This window comes from Heloderma suspectum, chromosome 5, assembly GCF_057233095.1.
Source record: "Heloderma suspectum isolate Gila_16-S chromosome 5, 16-S_ref, whole genome shotgun sequence".
Classification (NCBI taxonomy): domain Eukaryota; kingdom Metazoa; phylum Chordata; class Lepidosauria; order Squamata; family Helodermatidae; genus Heloderma; species Heloderma suspectum.
In genome coordinates, this window is record NC_139462.1 from 155,944,351 (window position 1) to 155,964,554 (window position 20,204).

General features: G+C 41.8%; 1 protein-coding gene across 3 annotated transcripts in view; it reads right to left on the reverse strand.

The window, feature by feature from the left end:
- The window catches only part of BBS9 (Bardet-Biedl syndrome 9), a 364,215-nt gene that overhangs the window by 262,600 nt on the left and 81,411 nt on the right, over nucleotides 1-20,204 (reverse strand). The gene's annotated exons all lie outside the window — the stretch shown is intronic.

Below are 20,204 nucleotides of genomic sequence, written 5' to 3' on the forward strand. Positions count from 1 at the left end.
ATGAGCCAGTTGCTTTGCTACACTGTCCATGTGAATGGCATCCCCAGGACAGCCAATGCCTTTCACATGGTGAGAGTGACGGACTGGGAGCCGGGAGATCCGGGTTCTAGTCCCCACTTGGCCATGGAAGCTCACTGGGTGACTTTGGGCCAGTCACAGACTCTCAGCCCAACCTACCTCACAGGGTTGTTGTTGTGAGGATACAATGGTGAGGAGGAGGATAATGTAAGCCGCCTTGAGTTCCTTGCGAGAGGGAGAAAGGCGGGGTATAAATGCAATAAATAAATAAATAAATAAATAAACAGTTAAAATATTAATATCTTGCTATCAGTTCAGACACCGCAACCATAGTGTTGTTTCCATATACAATGTGACACAAACTATAACATATGAAACTAAACTTCCTTTTCCTTGCCAAATGTAGAATATATGCAGAATTGTGTATCAGCTGAGTGAGGGCTGAATCATTTTCAAGATCCCAGGAAGCACGGAGGGGAAATGTAACCCTTTCCTCCCCCCGCAGTCCTGAGGAAAAGCCCTCAGCTGAACCTCCTATTAGCTGTGGGAGGTAATACCACATTGGCACCAATTGCCCAGTGAGCCATAGCAGGAGAGGAAAGGGTTACATTCTCCCTCCATCCCCACTCTGACCCCAATAACTATAAGCCCCCTCCCCAGCTGATGCTATCTGCATGTTTTACAACCTGCATCTATTTTGGCCCACAGATTCGATTATCAAGATGACTGAGATTTAAAAAATACTCTGAAGACTGCACATGTATATTTTTGATTACATGTTTCTTATTGTTTGTAACATTGTGATGGTTTTACAAAAAAAAAACACAGCTCTTTTCCAGGAAGCCTTCCTTGGTTAAGGAAGCCTTGGTTTTATTGGCACTTGGTTTTTTAAAGAATAATTTTAATATCATATTTCATTTTTTCATCTTTTGTTCATTTTATCTCTTGTTCACCGCTCCGGAATCTGTTTAGATGTGCAGCAGTATACAAATGTTGTAAACAAACAAACAAGAAAAAGGGCTCTGCTCACGGAACGGTCTCTCTGCCCAACTTTTTGGTGCCACCCCCCACACCACATTACCCAGTTCAGCAGGGTCTCCTGACTCTCTGTGTAGCATTTTCATGGAGACGGATGGGAAACAGAGGGCGGGGAAGTCTACTTGTGCCAGCACAATTGATCCAGCATAAATCTGGATCCAACCCAAAGATTCTTAGAGAGATGGTAAAACTGGACTTAGACTGTAGCATTTCAGACAGCAAACGGGAGTTCACATGTCTGAGTGATCCTCCATATAAAAAAATACCTCCATGTAGAAAAATAGATCACAGGAAGCTTTTACCCTAGACCTCAGGCCTGGGGCCCAAATCCAGCCCTCTGTTCTCCTGGCCATACCCTATTTCTTCCAACTACCAACCACTTGATAGTTTCTTGGCTTTTGTGAAGTTTTCCCAGTTCTAAAAGGTTGAAATACCTCTCCTAAGGCTTAGGTACTGGCAGTAAGAACTCTAAGCTACAATATACTGGTTATCTTTTGTATTTTTATTTCACCTCACTAGAAGCTCACTCATCTAAGCCCTTAGTGTTGAGTTACTCAATAATTTATATCCTAAAAACCATGTTAAAAATTAGACCTAAAAATCAGAGCACGACCTATCCCCTTTGCCTTCACCTCCACCCACCACTGGAATGCAGCCTGGAAGAGCTTCTCCAAAATGGAATTCAGCCCTCAGGCTGAAAGAGATTCCCCACCACTAATGTAGGGAAATGATTCACAGCTCCCTGTTTCAAAGGAAAGTGGATTACCTGTTGGTAGGTCATGCCTCTGATTTTAGGTCTAATTTTTAACATTAAGAATTATGATTTTTAAAATATACATTATGGAGTAACTCAACACTAAAGGCTTGATGAGTGAGCCTCCAGTAACACCTTCAAAGTAGAATTTTATTACTAATGAAAACCTGGAAGGCTGAAATCATAAATCCAAACTAGGTTTCATAGGAGAAATAGCATTATTCCAGTCCTTCTTGGCAGTCCTGAATGAATTCTTTTCATCCATCTTCACTGCAGAAGATACAGTACAGATACCTCACCTGAACTGATGTTTTCAGGAAGGAAGTCTGAGGACCTGAGGCAAATAGTGGTGACAAAAGATGATGTTCTCAACCTTACTGATACATTGAAAGCAAATAAATCACCGGGACCAGATGGTATCCATCCTAGAGTTCTCAAGGAACTATAATATGAAATTGCAGATCTTCAAATCAAAACATGCAACATGTCCCTAAGTTTAGTCTCTGTACCAGAGGACTGGAAGATGTCCAATGTAACACCAATTTTTAAAAAGGGATCAAGGGGGATCCGGGAAATTACAGGCTGGTTAGCTTAACATCTGTTCTGGGTAAATTGGTTGAAAGCCTTATTAAAGATAAAATTAGAAAGCTTATAAAAGGACAAGCCCTGCTGAAAAAGAATCAACACGGCTTCTGCAAGTCCTGTCTCACTAAACTTTTAGAGTTCTCTGAGAGTGTCAATGAACATGCAGACAGGGGTGATCTGGTAAACATTGTCTACTTGCACTTCCAAACGGCTTTTGAAAAAGTCCCTCACTGATGACTCCTAAGCAAACATAGCAGTCATGGAATAAGAGGAGAGGTCCTCCTATGGATCAGTAACTGGTTAAAGAGCAGAAAGCAGAGAACAGGAATAAGTGGTAAATTCTCCCAATGGGGGGAAGTAAATAGCAGGATCTGTATTGGGACCAATGCTTCTTAACTTGTTCATAAATAATCTGGAATTAGGAGTGAGCAGGGATGTGGCCAAGTTTTCGGTTGACACCAAATTATTTAGGGTGGTTAAAACAAAAAGGAATTGTGAGGCATTCCAAAAGGATACTTCCAAACTGGGAGAATGGGCATCCAAATGGTAAATGAGGTTCAATGTAAGCAAGTATAAAGTCATGCACGTTGGAGCAAAACATCCCAACTTCAAGTAAAGCCTGCTGGCTTTACTTGAAATGCTGACGTTTACTTGAAATGCTGACGGAGATTCCTCCCACCAACATTCCTAGCTTAGATAGCAGTCCAGGGAGTAACAGAGAGCGGATAGCAAACTTGGTGGACGCGCGACGCTGATGCAGAGAGCGGCGCCAGATGGAGGGCGCGGAAAGGAGGCGGAGTGCCCGGTTGGCGCGCAAACAACGGCTGCGCCCAGAGGATCCAAGGGAAAAGGGGAGGGACTCTCCCTAGTCCTTAAGTTCAGGGGTCTGCCAGTAATTCCCTTTCAAACGGGGACCAACTGTTTCAACTTAGGGCATAGGTTCGGTGCTGCTCAGATCTAGTTGCAAACGGTATAGTTGTTAAGTTGTAAAAGAAGAATAAAGCTTTGAAAGGAATCCCTTTGTCTGTGTCTGGACTTGGCTACTGGATTAGACTGAGAGAGGCCTCCAAGGAGCCCTTGACAGTGCTTGGGAAGCAAAGTTTGTTTACCTTAGGTAGCTGTGCTGAGAACCAAACACTTCTAGTCTATGCTGGGAATGAACACTAGGGGCGCTTGCTGCTGTTTTGCTCCCTCATTGCTAACATGCATGGTATAAAACCCATTGTACCCCACGGCTCTGGGTTCAGAGAATCTGTCTGATCCAGCTATTGGGTACACCTGTGTGCTGTAAGTTACTCAATAAAGTATTCCTTTACCAGTAAACCTGGATCTTGGCACCTCTAAATTATGAGTTCAGAGCCTACTGCAGGGGCAACACAGGAATTGAGAATAAAACTGCCAATATCATACTGCCTTTATACACAAATCTATGGTGTGACCAAACTTAGAGTACTGTGTACAGTTCTGGTCACCATACCTAAAAAAAGATATTGTAGACCTGGAAAAAGTGCACAAAAGGGCAACTAAAATGATCAAGGGGCTGTAGCATCTCTCCTATGAGGGAACGTTACAATAGCTTGGATTGTTTGGCTTGGAAAAAAAGAGGGTAAGGAGAGACATGATAGGGGTGTACAAAATTATGCATAGTGTGCAGAATGTGGATAAGGAGACATATTTCTCCTTCTCTCATAATACCAGAACCTAGGGTCATCCCATGAAGCTGATTGGTGGGAGAAGCAGGACAGATAAAAGGAAGTACTTCTTCACACAACGCATAGTTAAACCATGGAATTCACTACCAGAAGATGTAGTGATGGCCACCAATTTAAAAGGGGGTTAGATAAATTCCTGGAGGAGAAGGCTATCAATGGCTACCAGCCCTGATAGTTATGTGCTACCTTCAGTATCAGAGGCAGTACACCGGTGTATGCCTGTGTACACCAGTTGCTGGGGAACATGGGCAGGAGGGCGCTGTTGCACTCGTGTCCTGCTTGTAGTTTTCTGATTGACAGTTGGTTGGCCACTGCGTGAACAGCATGCTGGACTAGATGGACCTTCGGTGTGATCCAGCATGGCTCTTCTTAAGTCTTTCTCCAGGAGCCCCTACCAAAGGAAGTGAGGTGGGTGGCTTCTAAGGAGAGGGCCTTTTCAGTTGTGGCACCCAGGTTGTGGAATGAGCTCCCCATAGAGGTTCGCCTGGTACCTACGCTGTGATTTTTTCAGTGCCAGGTGATGAATGCCTTATTTTCCCAAACATTTTAGTCTTTCAGTTTCTGTTGTTTTAGATCTGTTATTGTATTTTAAATCATCTATCTTGGTTTTTATGTTTATTTTATACTGTAGTTTTAAACTTTCATTTTGTATTTTATGTTATATTTTATTGTTTTAATTGTTGTGAACTGCCCAGAGCTTTGGCTATTGGGCAGTATAGAAATGTAATAAATAAATAAAACATTCCTAGAGGTATGAAGATTAACAATAAGACACCTACTTGTGAAGGCATATTTTTATTTCATGTAAAATGTTGAACTGTAATTGAATTAATAGAGTATCGAACACCAAGGGCAAATAGGCATAAAAAACTGTTAGATGTCTCACATAAAAAGAACAGAGGAAACAGTAGTAGCTTAATTTTTAAAAATTGTCCTGTTGCAGATGTCATAAAATTTGAATAGAATTTTTATATTCATTTTCATGGGTTTTATTTTGATTTATTACACACTGTTAATTTTAGTCAGGTTGACTAATGGAACTGCTGTAAGAGCAGTTAAAGCACTAATATTCTGGCCAAATTGCCTGAAATAAAGTTCTTGAAGAATAATAAAAACTTTCTGAAAATAAGAAATCCTGATGGGAATGTCGCACCTTGAAAAAGATTTTCCTTTTGTGTTCCGCCATGTCCGTGGAGTTCTATTTAATTAACAATACCAGGATTTGTTATTTCTACCACCTACAGCTTCCATTCACTCCAACACAAGACACGTGGTGTCAGTTAATGAAACAATTTGGAAGGGCTAGAAGACAAAAAGCGCAAATAAAGCAGCTTTAGTTGCATGGACCATAGGAATCACTTAAGCTAGTCACTTAAAGTGCAATCCTATGCATGTTTAGACAGAAAAAGGGCCTACAACTCCCAGGTGGCTGGCTGGGGCATCCTTGGAGTTGTAGGCCTTTTTTCTGTCTGAAGATGTATAGGATTGAACCCTTAAGCTCTCAATGTACTAAGGAATAACTCTTAGTCATCTTCATAAATAAAATGTAATGCTAATGAAGATGTGGAATGTCTGAAGAATTGAGCATACCCTTTTGGTTATAGTCTTGATGCTTCTGGTAACAGTGTCTCTAGATAAGACCCCACCCTAGAGAAAGTAAAGCAACAAATTCTTATTTGCACTGTTTCAACACTGAGTTCTGCATGTGTCTTCATAGTTTATATATCATAAATCCATTTTATCTCAATGCTCTGTTCTATGAAGTTTCAGGTACTCAGAATGTGATATTTTGCAATATTTACTGTCTTCTGCTGCACTCTGCTGGAAGTAATTGTGCCACTTCTAATGTACACTACAAACACGTGTATTCCAAATAAAATATAACTGATGTACATTTTGACATGAAGTACTGCATTCCTTTCTTAATGGTAAAGAATTTCAAACTAGATGCCTTAAGCCAGGGCTAGGCAAAAAGTACGTCAGGATAGTTCTCTGGGTAATGTGAACTAGATTGGCAAGGGTTTCTAACTCTGAATTGTCTAACAATAAAAACTAAAAACCTCCCCCACCCCACGCTGATTTGTCTGCTGAAGAAGAATGCAGGGGTGAAATGAGGCATGGATTTTTATGTCGAAGGACTTGGGAGCTTGGTTCCTGTCCTGATCATAAATTTATGGGCTGAACATAAATACACTATGAAGTGAGCACCCTGTTCCTCACTTCATAGTGTATGACCACCCGTGTCACTATTTTGCACCTGGCTCTGATTGTGGGTTTCAAGATCCTAGTAAAAAACCAAGTAGATTCCACAAGCCTGAAGTCTACTTACCCCTGCCTTAGGCTAAGTAGTCAGACATTTTAAATTATCCTAAATAACCAAATACTGCTTGTTTACTGCTGTTATTCTTCAGTACGGTACATGGCAATCCCAATACATCTGAAAAAGGGTGTTTTGGTCTTTAATCTCATTGTGAAAAAGTAAATAATCCCCTTTATGAAATAAAAGAGCTGTTTGGAGGGGGACTATTGGTCTTCCCATCCTATTGTGGTCAAAACAAGAATTTATATATTCAAATGAAGAATAAATCTGTTTGCATTCGTTCAGAACCACCAGAATTCAATGACAAGTGTGGGAGAGTTGATCTGGCAAACTTCTAGGATAACCTTCCCCACTGTGGTGCTCTCCAGGTGTTCTGGACAATTCCCATCAGCCCCAGCCAATTATCAGAGTTGATGGGAGTTGTCATCCACAATATCTGTAGGGCAGCACATTGGGAGGGCTGCTCTAGGTACAATAAGGAAAAGTCCTGATGCCCTCATGATGTCTGGGGAATGCTGGGAGATGTAGGAATTCTCTCTGTCTAAACATGCATAGGATTGCGCCCTAAGTCTCTTACAGAATCTTTGCCCATAATTTTTTTTACTGATCATTCCATTTTAGAGACAAAAAATGACTTCTTTTAATATATTTTGTTTCACAGATTTTTCTTAGAAAACAGAATAAATATAATGAAGATTCAGTTGCTTTATATGTAGAAGCAACTAGTTGCTCCAAAGATTACAGCTACATTATGCTGAAAAGAGTGCCAATGAAAAAACAACGTGAAAAAATTATCACAGAAAATATCCGTTTCAGAAACTGAATCAATGCCATAAAATTAGAGGGAAAAAAGATTTGTAAATTAAATAAGCTTGTTTCAATTGCTTCAGTTAATAAGCAGCTTACCAAGATGCTTATGAGTTGTTAAGGAGGAAGACGACTTGTTAAGAATGTAAGAAGAGCCTTGCTGGATCAGACCAAGGGTCCATCTATTCCAGCATTTTGTTCACACAGTGGCCAAGCAGCTGTCAATGGGAAACCCACATGCAGAACTTGGTGTAGTGGCTAGAGTGTTGGACTGGGAGCCAGGAGATCTGGGTTCTAGTCTCCACTCAGCCATGGAAGCTCACTGGGTGACTTTGGGCCTGTCACAGACTCTCAGCCCAACCTACCTCACAGGGTTGTTGTTGTGAGGATAAAATAGAGAGGAGGAGGATAATGTAAGCCGCCTTGGGTTCCTTGCAAGAGGAAAAAAGGTGGGATATAAATGCAATAAATAAATAAATTACAGGACCCTCCTGCCCATGTTCCCCAGCAACTGGTGTACATAGGCTTACTGCCTCTGAGACTGGAAGTTGCACAGAACCATCAGGACTAGGAGACACAAGGACTAGTAGCCTCTGCAAAAGAGAGGCTAAACTAGCAGCAAAGAAAATATATCTCTTGCTTTTGAATTAACAAAGGTAACATACATACCAATGCTACTGAAACGTAACATTGCTAATTATCAATGAAAATTAAAATAGGAATCTACGGAATGCTTGTTAATCTTTTCAGCCTAATATAAATGTACTGGCTACTATAAATACTATTCTGTCAAAAATAAAAGTCAAAGGCTCTTTAGCATTTGAAGTGTGCAATGAAGTATATAAAAGTTATAACAAATAAATTATAATAAAGCTATTAAACATTCCTGCACCACTACACAAATGCAATTCACAAAATGAATTTCATCAACATTATGAAATCACAAAGGAAGAGTCTACTTGGCTGAATCTGTCTAAGTTGGCACTGGCCAGCCTATATACCACATTTCTCATTGTTTTAAGGTGCCAGAACTGACCCAGTTCACACAATCACTGCAACCCACCATGACTTAAGCTACAGTGGGTTTTTGCATTTGCCAGGCAACTTTTGCTTGTTCAAGCCACGTCCACAGCTTGTCATGTCACACGAACCTGGCAGGATCGGTTGCTGGCATGGTTAACAAACCACCTGAACCCATGCGCTGCTTTAGGGTTGTAGGTAGTTTGTTAACCAGACCAACAATCCACCCTTGCTGGGTTTGCAGAACATGACAAACTGCAGTCGTGGTTTGAATATGCAAAATGGCTGTCTGCCTGCACTGCTAAGTCCCAGGGATTAATTAACACACTGTGGCTAAGTGTGATGTGTGAACTAGCCCACTAACTAACTCAGCAATGCCTGTGCATTCATTCAGTAGGGATCTTTTGATATATTCATGCATAATTATGAATGGAAATATTCATAATTAAGCACCAGCACCTCCTTCTACAGCAACCATGTTAAGCTAATGATACTAGTTATGCCAAAATCCACCTAGCAGACACTGAAGCAGATTTCCACATATGGATTCCCAGTTGCATCAGGAATTGTGCATGTTGTACCAGACTGATGATCAGTGCTTGACCACTCTGAACAGATAACTGGCAAAGCCACCAAAGCTCATAATACTGCATACCTCCTGAATAGCTAGGTTTGTGTTAGGTTTCAGTGCTGTGTTCATAGGATGCATCCTATATCACTTACATCTTTAACATAATGAAAGAATACCCTAAATGCATATAAGTCAAAGGCGTTGAAGTGGTCACAACAACTTTCTTCACAACAAGCATAACTACTGAAATGCTGTTCATGTATATTGCATGATAAGGAACTATACAATCTGATTAGTCACCAAAGATCTGTTACATGAAGATATCACAAATATTTCATGCCTTAAATAGCAGTTATTCTCTTTAAAATCTAACATATAAAATAATAGATCAAGAGACTTTGTCTCAAATTATAGCACTGCATTTATAAATTAAAAGATAGGGTGGATGTTCTATTCCAAGGGTAGGCTATGTGGTGCCCATGGGCACCAATGCACCCCTGGATACCTTTCTGAGCACCCACCTAGGTGCCCTACCCACCATTTTAAAAAAAATTAATACATTTTCTTATGTATTAATAATTCCAGCAGATGGGATTGCTTTGATATAGGTTTTTGTTGGTGCTGAAAACTGTGGTTTTCAAAGGAGTTGTTTAGTGTGTTGGGTCTCAGATCCCACCTTTGCCTTGTATTCAGTCTTTTGGGAAGGTTACTCGGCCTTTGTGACACCTCCTATCACAACCCATCTTGTGGTGGCAGCCAGGGCAGTTTCTCAAATTGCCACAGGCCAAAAAGGTTGCCTAACCCTGTTCTAATCCATTTGTAACCTTAAAAAAAATAACTAACCACTATTAACTACACTGGAATAGTTGATTTAGCTATAAGAAGTGTTAGCAACAAAAAATAGCTATGCTGCATTCCACAATAGGACAATTAAATGCTTCATAATGTAGAATTTCCATTAAAAATTAGAAATTACTAGTTATGTTCAATTAAGTGGTGAGGAGTGTGCAGTGGTGCCAACTGGAAAAATGCTGGAAAATAAACATTGTTGCCTTGTGTTTTATCAAGTTTATGTATTTCAGCCACCATGCACATTCCCACATAAACAGTGGTTTTTGTCTGAAAGTTCTAAATTTGGAAATGACTACTCAAGTTTTTCCTCTGAGCTGTAGCAACTAGATCAGAAACATGAGCTGTGAGTGTGTTGACACTGAAGAGTATACAAGCGGAGAAACAAACAATTTATGAAGAATTGTTTTATGGCCTTTAAAATTAAACAGATTTTATATATAAATTTTGTATTTCTTCTAAGTTTATATGGCAGCTCAATTTTATTCCCAATATGTTTTATTAATATTAAAACTAAAACCATAGTTCAATAATAAAAAATACAAACCCATAATTATTCAATATTAATTGTATGTATCTTAAATATTAGTGCAATCTGTTTTCACTAGTTAAAATAATTACAAGTTCACTGTTCTAGAACATGGTTGGGTAACCCTTGGCCTAATTTCAAAACCCCTCTGCATGTGATCAGTTCTGGCAAGAGCAATCAGTCCCTTCTGTGGCAGTCCTCTGTGTGGGAAAGAGGGAGAGAGAAAAAAGGAGGTGGCAGAAAGAGAGGGAAAAGAGAGCGGCAGAAAGAGAAATGGGGTAATCCACTCACTTTTGGCTCTGGCCCTGCCCACCGCTGGCTTCACCACCAACTCATGGCCATACAGCCCCCAACGGATTACCCACGAGGGAATGCAGCAGAACCTATACAAATTGGCCGTAATACAGAAGACTACAGACTCAGCATTGTTTTAGATTATATTTTTTAAAACAGTCCCAACCCAGCAATCCAATGCAAACAGTTATGTAAGTTCACATAGGAGATTCCCAATAGCCCTGTGTAATAATTATTTCTCCGTCTCCCATGTCATATCACAAATCGCTTGTGAAATCACCGTTTCACAAGCAGCTTGCCATGAAGGGAGAGAAGGGGCTCCTACCTGAGGAATAATAAGTGTAAATCGTTTTTTGGGTTTAAGGAACTAGCTTCATGGTTCTGACTAATACTGAGAAATACCAAAGGCTGTTACAAAAGAACTGACCATAGTAGCCAGCCTAGTTTTTGAGAAAGAGTTACCAAAATTGCTAAATGGTTATTAATGTATTCAGGCTACACTTACTTGGGAGTATGTCCCACTGAACTCAGTAGAGCTCACTTCTGAGTAGAACTGAAAAGGATTGCACTGTTAGAAAGTATTTGATAAAAGTTTTCCACTAAGTTTGCCAGGCTTTTTCCGAGGTGCTCCACTCCTTAATGAAACACTCTCCTACGATTATAAAGGAAATCCTTTGATGGAATTTTAATTGTAGTAGGACAATGAATGCAGTTCACATATATTCCTAGAGATAAACCCTTGCATTTTTCCTGGAAGCAGGAAGAAATTATTTTTCATAGTCTGAATCCTACTCTTCTTAAATTCAGCTTTCTATTATGCATATTCCTTTCTAGTGGAGGTTTCACTCATCATTTATCTCATGGACCAACATTTTTTCCTTGTATTCTCTTCCAAATATGAACTATACCTTCACTACGATGTTCATCTTTGTGCATTAAATCAAAGTTGGAACAATATAGGTTTTGATAAAATGGCATCTCTTGTATACAGACAAAAATAAGCAAAGGAAACAATGCTTTGAAATTTCCTAATTTTAGAAGGAAATGGATGCATTACAATCCCATTATTTTTTAGCGTCTAAAAAAACACCAGCAATATTGTGTGCTTAAAGATGACAACTATTTATATATTTCAAGAGAGCCCATTGCCAATACAGGACCCATTTGTGAAATTAAACCGAATGAGTTGGCACACTGCTCCAATTTCCTTTCTAAAACAAGTCTCTAATGGCGCAATCTTACCGGGATAGTCAGCCGCCTCCGAACTTGGAGGCGGCCAACTATCCAATGCCAGATGGGCAGAGCACAGAGGGGATCCTCTCCTCCGCACTTTGGCCACCCTGCATTTGTGGCTACACAGCTGATTTTGGCTGTCTAACTTGGGATTTCAGAGCAGGAGAGGCAGCACAGTGCATAGGAAGCATCATAATGACGCTTCCGTGGTCTCCTCCCCTCCCCATCCCTGGGAATGCCCCCTTTTTGCCCTCTCTGCACTATGTTTACAAGCACAGAGACAGGGAAGAACCACGCCACCTATGAGGCAGCAGGGGAGGGGAGCAGAGTTTCTGGGAAACTGAAAAATTCTATGGCCATCTAGATGCTGTCTAGTGGCCATAGGATTGCTCTCTAAAGCTTACAAGTACGGCTCAGTTCCATCTCTTGCCATCGTATAAAAGAAAGTAGGATCATCTATCCTACTTATTGATGCAAATGCTATTGTCCTTCTGTACCCACTTACCTGGGAGTTGATGCTTAAAAGTATTTCTAAAACAGAAACAGGTAACTTCATTCTCCAGGCTGAACTTCCAGGTGAATTATTTGAGAAAAAGGATTTTCCCAGTCATTGGGTGAGTTTGCACATCATGCCAAGCCACCCTAATAAGCCACCATGGGTTGGTTGTTTGCTCACTAACCCAACAGACTATTGGGCGCTCTGTGTCTTTCCATGGCTTGTTTCCCCCTCAGCCTCCTGCCAATTCCCAGCATGTATCCCAGCTGTCTTCGTAGCAGAACCCATTTTCTTGGTCCCTATGTCAGCACCCTTTCTGCAAGTGGTCAGCTGGGATTACTGGCTACTGAGGGACACAGCAACCCCCCACCCCGCTGCCATATTAGATCACCAAACATAATTATTTTTCTGAGCCCTTATGAACGCAGTGATGCATTTGCAAAATTCTAAAAAATCAAGGTGTTGCACAACTGCAAAAGGCTGCCTGTCTGCTATTTAGCCCAGCATAGGGAAATCCCCCTCTCGTCAATGTCCTTGTCAATTTCATCCTCCACTTTGGTACTTGCCATGTTAGCAAATATCTTTTCTTGTTTAAAAAAGGCTGCTTCTACCAATTACACCCTCCTTCTCCTATAGCTGCCAGCTGCTTTTCTCTCCCCTCCCCCACCTTGGAGTTTATTTATTTATTTAAAACATTTATATTCTGCCCTATACTATTAGGATTTCAGGGTGGTGTACAGACAAAATCAATTTAGACAGTATAAACAATAAATAATTTAAACAGCTAAAAACATATTAAACCTTTAAGCAAGCTAATGCCGATTTAAAATCTAAAGCAATAAAACAGTTAAAACATTTAGGGAATGCATTTAGGCCTCAAAGGCTTTGATAAAAAGCCATGTTTTAACTTGGTGCTGAAATGAAACCAATATCAGAGCCAACTGGACCTCCAAGGGGAGGGCATTCCACAACTGGGATGCCCTCTCCCACATCCCCCCGTAGCGTATGTCTCACACTGGTGGGACGCAGAGGAGGACTCCTCCAACAGATCTCATTCCTCGGGCAGGCATATACAGGGGGAGGTGCTCCCTCAAATATCGAGGTCCCAAGCCACTTACAGCTTTAAATGTCATCACTAGCACCTTGATTTTCGACTGGAAGAGGATCGGCAGCCAGTGCTTTAAGACTGGTGTTATGTAATCTTTGTGAGATGTTCCGGACAACAGTCTAGCTGCTGCTTTTTGCACTAGCTGCAACTTCCAAGCTATCTTCAAGGGCAGCTCCACGTAAAGTGCATCACAATAGTCTAATTGGGAAGTTACCAGCATGTGCACTACTGTGGCTACGTTATACCTGTCCAGGAAAGGCCGTAGCTGGTGGGTCAGCTGAAGCTGGCCTCAGGTACTCTGGGCCATGGAGTCCACTTGGGGCTCCTGTGACAGAAATGGATCTAGGAGTACTCCCAAGTTATGCACTTGCTCCTTCACAGGGAGTGCAACCCTACCCAGGACAGGTCGTTTACCCAATTCCTGGACTCGGGAACCACCAATCCACAGAGCTTCCGTCTTGTCAGGATTCAGCTTCAGTTTAGTGGCCCTCATCCAGCCCATTACAGCCTCCAGGCACTGGTCCAGCACCCTCACCATCCCAGCTGACTCCGAGAAGGAGAAATAGAGCTGATCATCAGGGTACTGGTGACACCTCACCCCAAACTCCTAATGACCTCATCCAACAGCTTCATATATTTATTTATTTATTTATTTATTCATTCATTCATTCATTCATTCATTCATTTCATTTCATTTCATTTCTATACCGCCCAATAGCCGAAGCTCTCTGGGCGGTTCACAAAAATTAAAACCAAACAACACACAATAAAACAATTTAAAATATATAGAACATTAAAACCACAATATAGCAATACAACCACAATAAAACCTAGCAGCAGTGCAGGAGTTTAAAATACAGATTTAAAACAAAGATAAAAATTTAGAAAGCTAAAATGCTAAAATGCCTGGGAAAATAAAAAGGTCTTCACCTGGCACCGAAAGGAATACAATGTAGGTGCCAGGCGAACCTCACTAGGGAGCTCATTCCAGAGCCAGGGTGCCACAGCAGAAAAAGCCCTCCTCCTAGTAGCCACCCACCTCACTTCCTTTGGCAGGGGCTCACGGAGAAGGGCCGCTGATGATGATCTTAAGGTCCGGGCAGGCACATATGGGAGGAGGCGATCCTTCAGGTAACCTGGCCCCAAGCCGTTAAGGGCTTTGAATGTTAACACCAGCACTTTGAATCGGGCCCGGAAATGGACTGGCAGCCAGTGCAGCTGGAAAAGTACTGGCGTAATATGAGCTCGCAGGCCAGTCCCTGTTAACAACCTTGCTGCCCTATTTTGGACCAGCTGAAGTTTCCGGACCATTTTCAAAGGTAGCCCCACGTATAACGCATTGCAGTAATCCAGACGAGAAGTTATCAGAGCATGGATAACTGTAGCTAGGCTATCTCTGTCCAGATAAGGGCGTAGTTGGTATACCAGCCTAAGCTGATAAAAAGTGCTCCGTGCCACTGAGTTCACCTGTGCCTCAAGTGACAGTTCTGGATCCAAGAGCACCCCCAAACTACGAACCTGATCCTTTATGGGGAGTGCAACCCCCTCCAGAACAGGTTGAATATCACCTAGCCGGGCAGATGAACCACCCACTAACAGTACCTCCGTCTTGTCTGGATTGAGTTTCAGTTTATTGGCCCTCATCCAGTCCATTACCGTGCCCAGTCACTGATTCAGAACAGCCACTGCCTCACCTGGTTTTGATGAGAAAGAGAGGTAGAGCTGGGTGTCATCTGCATATTGATGGCACCTCAGCCCACACCTCTGGATAACCTCCCCCAGCGGTTTCATGTAGATGTTAAACAGCATGGGGGATAAAATAGAGCCCTGTGGAACCCCATGGCACAATTGCCATGGCACAGAGCAATAATCCCCCAGCACCACCTTCTGGAATTGGCCATCCAAGTAGGAGCGGAACCACTGTAGTGCACTGCCTCCAACTCCTAACCCAGACAACCTATCCAGAAGGATACCATGGTCGATGGTATCAAAAGCCGCTAAGAGGTCCAGGAGAATCAACAGGGTCGCACTCCCCCTGTCCCTCTCCCGGCAGAGGTCATCCCACAGGGCGACCAAGGCAGTTTCCGTTCCAAAACCAGGCCTGAAGCCCGACTGAAATGGATCTAGATAATCCGTTTCATTCAAGAGTGCCTGGAGCTGTCCTACAACCACCCGCTCAAGCACCTTGCCCAGGAAGGGGACGTTGGCCACTGGCCTATAATTGTTAACATCCTCTGGGTCCAGGTTAGGCTTTTTCAGGAGTGGTCTAATTACTGCCTCTTTTAAAGTGGCAGGCACCACTCCCTCTCTCAAGGAGGAATTTACAACCACCTGGACCCAGCCGGACATCCCTTCCTTGTTTGATTTAATAAGCCATGAAGGGCAAGGGTCAAGCACACAAGTGGTCGATCGGACTTGGCCAAGCACCTTGTCCGCATCCTCAAGCCTCAGTAACTGAAACTCATCCAATAAAACTGGACCAGACAGTGCTCTGAACGCCTCTACCAATGGAACTGCATTAATGGTGGTGTCCAATTCATGACGAATCTGAGCGACTTTATCCTCAAAGTGCCGTGCAAACTTGTCACAGCGTGCTACCGAGGGTTCCACCGTCTCTCTCCCTGGCCCAGAATGTAACAGGCATATAGATGTTGAACAGCATGAGGGATAGAATAAAACTCTGTGGCACCCCACAACTTAATAGCCATGAGGTAGAACAGGAATTCCCCAATACCACTCTCTGGAATCGGTCCTGCAGAGACACAGTGCCCTCAACCCCCATCCTGCAGAGCCAATCCAGTAAGATACCATGATCAGTGGTATCAAAAGCCACTGAGAGATCCAGGAAGATCAACAGGGTAGCGCTCCCCCTGTTTTTCACATGGAGTAGGTCATCAGTCAGAGCAACCAAGGCCATTTCAGTGCTGTACCCTGGCCTGAAACTGGACTGAGATGGGTCCAGATAATCAGTTTCCTCCAAGAACGTCTGAAGCTTCCCAGCCACCACATGCTCAAGCACCTTGCCCCAAAAGGAGATATTAGCGATGGGGCGATAGTTCTCACACACCTTTGGGTCCAGGGAGGTCTTCTTCAGGAACAGTTGTAGCTTCTCTCCACTGGTCTCCTTTGTTAGATGTCAGATATACATATGGGTCACAAGAGCAGTGATGGGGATCAAGATACACAAATTTCAAGACAGAACAGTGAGTGGGATTGGTAAAAAATGCAAATTTCATAGCAGAGCAGTAAAGCGGTGGGGGAAATTACGCCAAGTGGGCTTTCAAATGTGTGTACCTGCACATGACTAAACACTTTTTTAAAAAACAGAAGGTCACAAATGCAACCTTTCTTCTCAATTTTTAGGAGCACAGGGTGGAAGACACTTAGAAGGGATGAGGGAGAATGGCAGCGGCACTAGTGAGATCATGAGGAAAGGCAGGGGTTTTCAGCGCTCTTGTTTTCAGCGCTCTCTAGCTGTTCCTGACAACCCATGATGAAGCTGCCCTCCTGGGTTCAGATGTCAGAACAAGCCACCCTGAAAACAAGCCACCCTGAACAACCCAACAACAAACCATGGGTTCTCAGGCTGGCTTGTTTGTGAAAAGCAAGTCACCCTGCAGAAACCATGCTGAGTTTGGATGTCATGCCACCCACCATGGGTGATCGCCAATGGTGGGTAAGCATGTCATGTGAACCAGGTCATTAAGTGAATTGGGTAACTGAGGATATATGGATTCCTAAATACTTTAAGCACTTTTGACAGTAAGAAAGAAGTTGCAATTCTTGTTATGGTCCCTTAAGAGTAATACAAATAGAACATCTATCATTGCTCAAAGCTGTCTGTGGGTGGATGTAGCAATCCCAATGTTAAGTACCTATTCAATGAATGCCAATTTCACTCTGTGTAAAAAGAAATATTTTTGGCATTAAAAAAAAAATTAGCTCTTAAAATTCAACATCATCAAAAATTTCCCTCCCAATTCACTCAGAAATCTGGATACAGGTTCAAATAAGGTCTTGATTTAAGCTTGGCAATCAATTTGTCTTTGTATGTGTGTGGAGTAAACAAAACACGCAACTAGCATCCTACTGCTTTTGTAATTTTTTGTAAATTTTACTCTGTATTCACATATATTTCAACCCAAAAAGTTTTGTCTCCCAAGTAGACGCTTTCAAATATGAGTTTCGGTGGCTGATTCTAGGGACATTCATATGGAATGCTAGCAAAACTAAGCCCCTTCTTAAAAAAAAAAAAAAAGGCTATATAGCAGTGTTGTATCACTGCAATTAGGTTGGTCACGCACGTGCACACAAAACAATTCCAATCTATTTTGCATATGTTGAGTATTCATGTTATACAAAAACCGCCGTGGCAGTTTCATGCAATATATTTTGTCTTTTATTTTATTTATTCATTTAGGGAGCAATCCTATGGGGATAATCGGCCAGCTCCAAACTCAGAGGCGCCTGCATATCCAAGGCACAGTGGGAGGAGCACAGAGGGGATTGTCTCCACACTCCGGCCGCCCTGCATTTGCGGCTACATGGCTGATTTCGGCTATCTAGCCATGGCACATCAGAATGTGGGGTGGGGAGGCCGGACAACACATAGGAAGTGTTGTACTGGCACTTACAAACTCCCCGCCCCCAGGAACACCCCCTTTCCCCCGCTGTGTGCTGCTCTTCCGCATGCAGAGCACGGGGACAATCCACGCTGCCTATGAGGCAGTGGGAGAGGGGAGGCAGTTCTCTGGGAACCGACCAATCCTATGGCCATCTAGCGGCCATAGGATTGCACCCTTATTTAATCAGTTGGTATACTGCTTACCATAACTAAAAAATATCTTGAATGGGCTACAAAACCAGACATTAAAATGCATCATAACAAATTCAAATACTCATCCATTAAAACATTTACAACCAAAAACTCAAAACACAACAATTAACAAACAACCTTGCAGCACAATCAATCAAGGATGGCCTGAGTAAAGAGATGGGTCTTTAACAGGTGCCTTAAACACATCATAATTGGTGCCTCCCAAATACAGCATGGAGGGATTCCATTTTAAAGATGTTTTCTCAAATGCACTAATAACAACTTCCTTAATGTGTCAATATTAAAATTTTAAACAACAGGAGTCAGTAACTAGGAACTAAGTTCTATGCAGTGACTTTTTCCAACCTTCATATATGTAAACAAAGATGCCTAAATTAAAAACATTGCTTGCTGTATTTCCTGTTATTTGTGCAGCATGTGATTTTTTAGACAAAACAGTACAACCTTTCTGAACTTATTTAGATGCAAGATATTAAAAGTGTTTTCACACAGGTTGTGGTCATTATGCAGACTATAGCTTTTTTCATTGGCACAACCACAAAACTGATTTGTAAATAAGCAGGAGTACTGACACTTTCAGTAAGCTTTTAAATATCAAAATGTATGTGCCAACTCTTGTTTGCATTACAACTAAACTTGGTATGAAATCAGACATAATTAATATTGGATGGAAAGTTTGTCATTAAGTATTAAGCTGAATCCAACTATTTCCTCTGCTAACATTTGGCATCTTTATTTGAAAATGTATTCCAATTAACTACTGAAATGTATCCGATTGTGCACATTTTCCAGGCATCCTTTTTGGCAAAATCCTTTGCTTAATCATACAATGAAAGCAGTAAAGTCATGCACCCAGTTTGGTGCCTCATAGACTCTAAGACTGCCAGATAATTTCTGGATTGTTTCAACAAGACCATAGTTACGTGAGGGCATGTTCTTTATTTGTATACTTCTACCTTCCTGAGTAGCATTTTTATACTTCTATCTTCCTAAGTAGTAGTGTTGGATGAGCTGAAAGATGGAACATACTATTTACTGCCCTTCCATCTAGTGGTAGCCACTACATGAGCAGTCATCAGTGTGTTCCTAATTTCAACTCAATCAGCACTGTTTTAGGGCTCGCACGACTGCCTGCAATTTAGCAGGACACAAAATTGGGTGGGATAGCTAATACCTTGGAAGACAGAAACAAAATTCAAAGTGATTTTGATAGACTGGAGTGCTGGGCAGAAAACAACAGAATGACATTTAATAGGGATAAATGCCAAGTTCTGCACTTAGGAAAAAGAAAACAAATGCACAGTTACAAGATGGGGGATACTTGGCTCAACAACACTACAAGTGAGAAGGATCTTGGAATTGTTGTGGATCAACACTACAAGCTGAATATGAGCCAAAAATGTGATGTGGCTGCAAAAAAGGCAAATGCTATTTTGGGCTGCATTAATAGAAGCATAGCTTCCAAATCCCGGGAAGTACTAACTCCCCTCTACTCAGCACTAGTTAGGCCTCATCCGGAGTACTGTCTCCACATGGCTATATGGGACCTCCAGTGTCAGCGGCAGTATATTGCTGGAGACAACAAGAGGAAAGCACCATTGCCTTCATGCCCTGCTTGTCTGGCTTCCCAGAGACATCTAATTGTCTACTATGGGGAACTATATGGACCTTTAGTCAGATCTAGTAGGCTCTTTTTATGTTCTTAATACAGGGCTAAGGTATAAACTCAAACTCTATACTAACTCTTGCAACAGAATACTAGCCAGTTTGCTTTCAATTACTCCAGCGTTCGAAACACCCAGGATGTCAATAGATTTGCAAAAGGAGACTGTTCCGTCTCAGATTATTTTGTTGTGGATGTTACATCAGTTAAACCATTCCATCAGTTTACAGTATACCATAAATGTTTACACAAGCTCTGAACTGTAAAATATTTTCACATAACTATTCCAGCTTGGAAAGAATGATGCACTGTCAAAGTTTGCAAGACCTCTGAGTAGCAATTCTATATCTGAAGATCAAACAAAAACCAC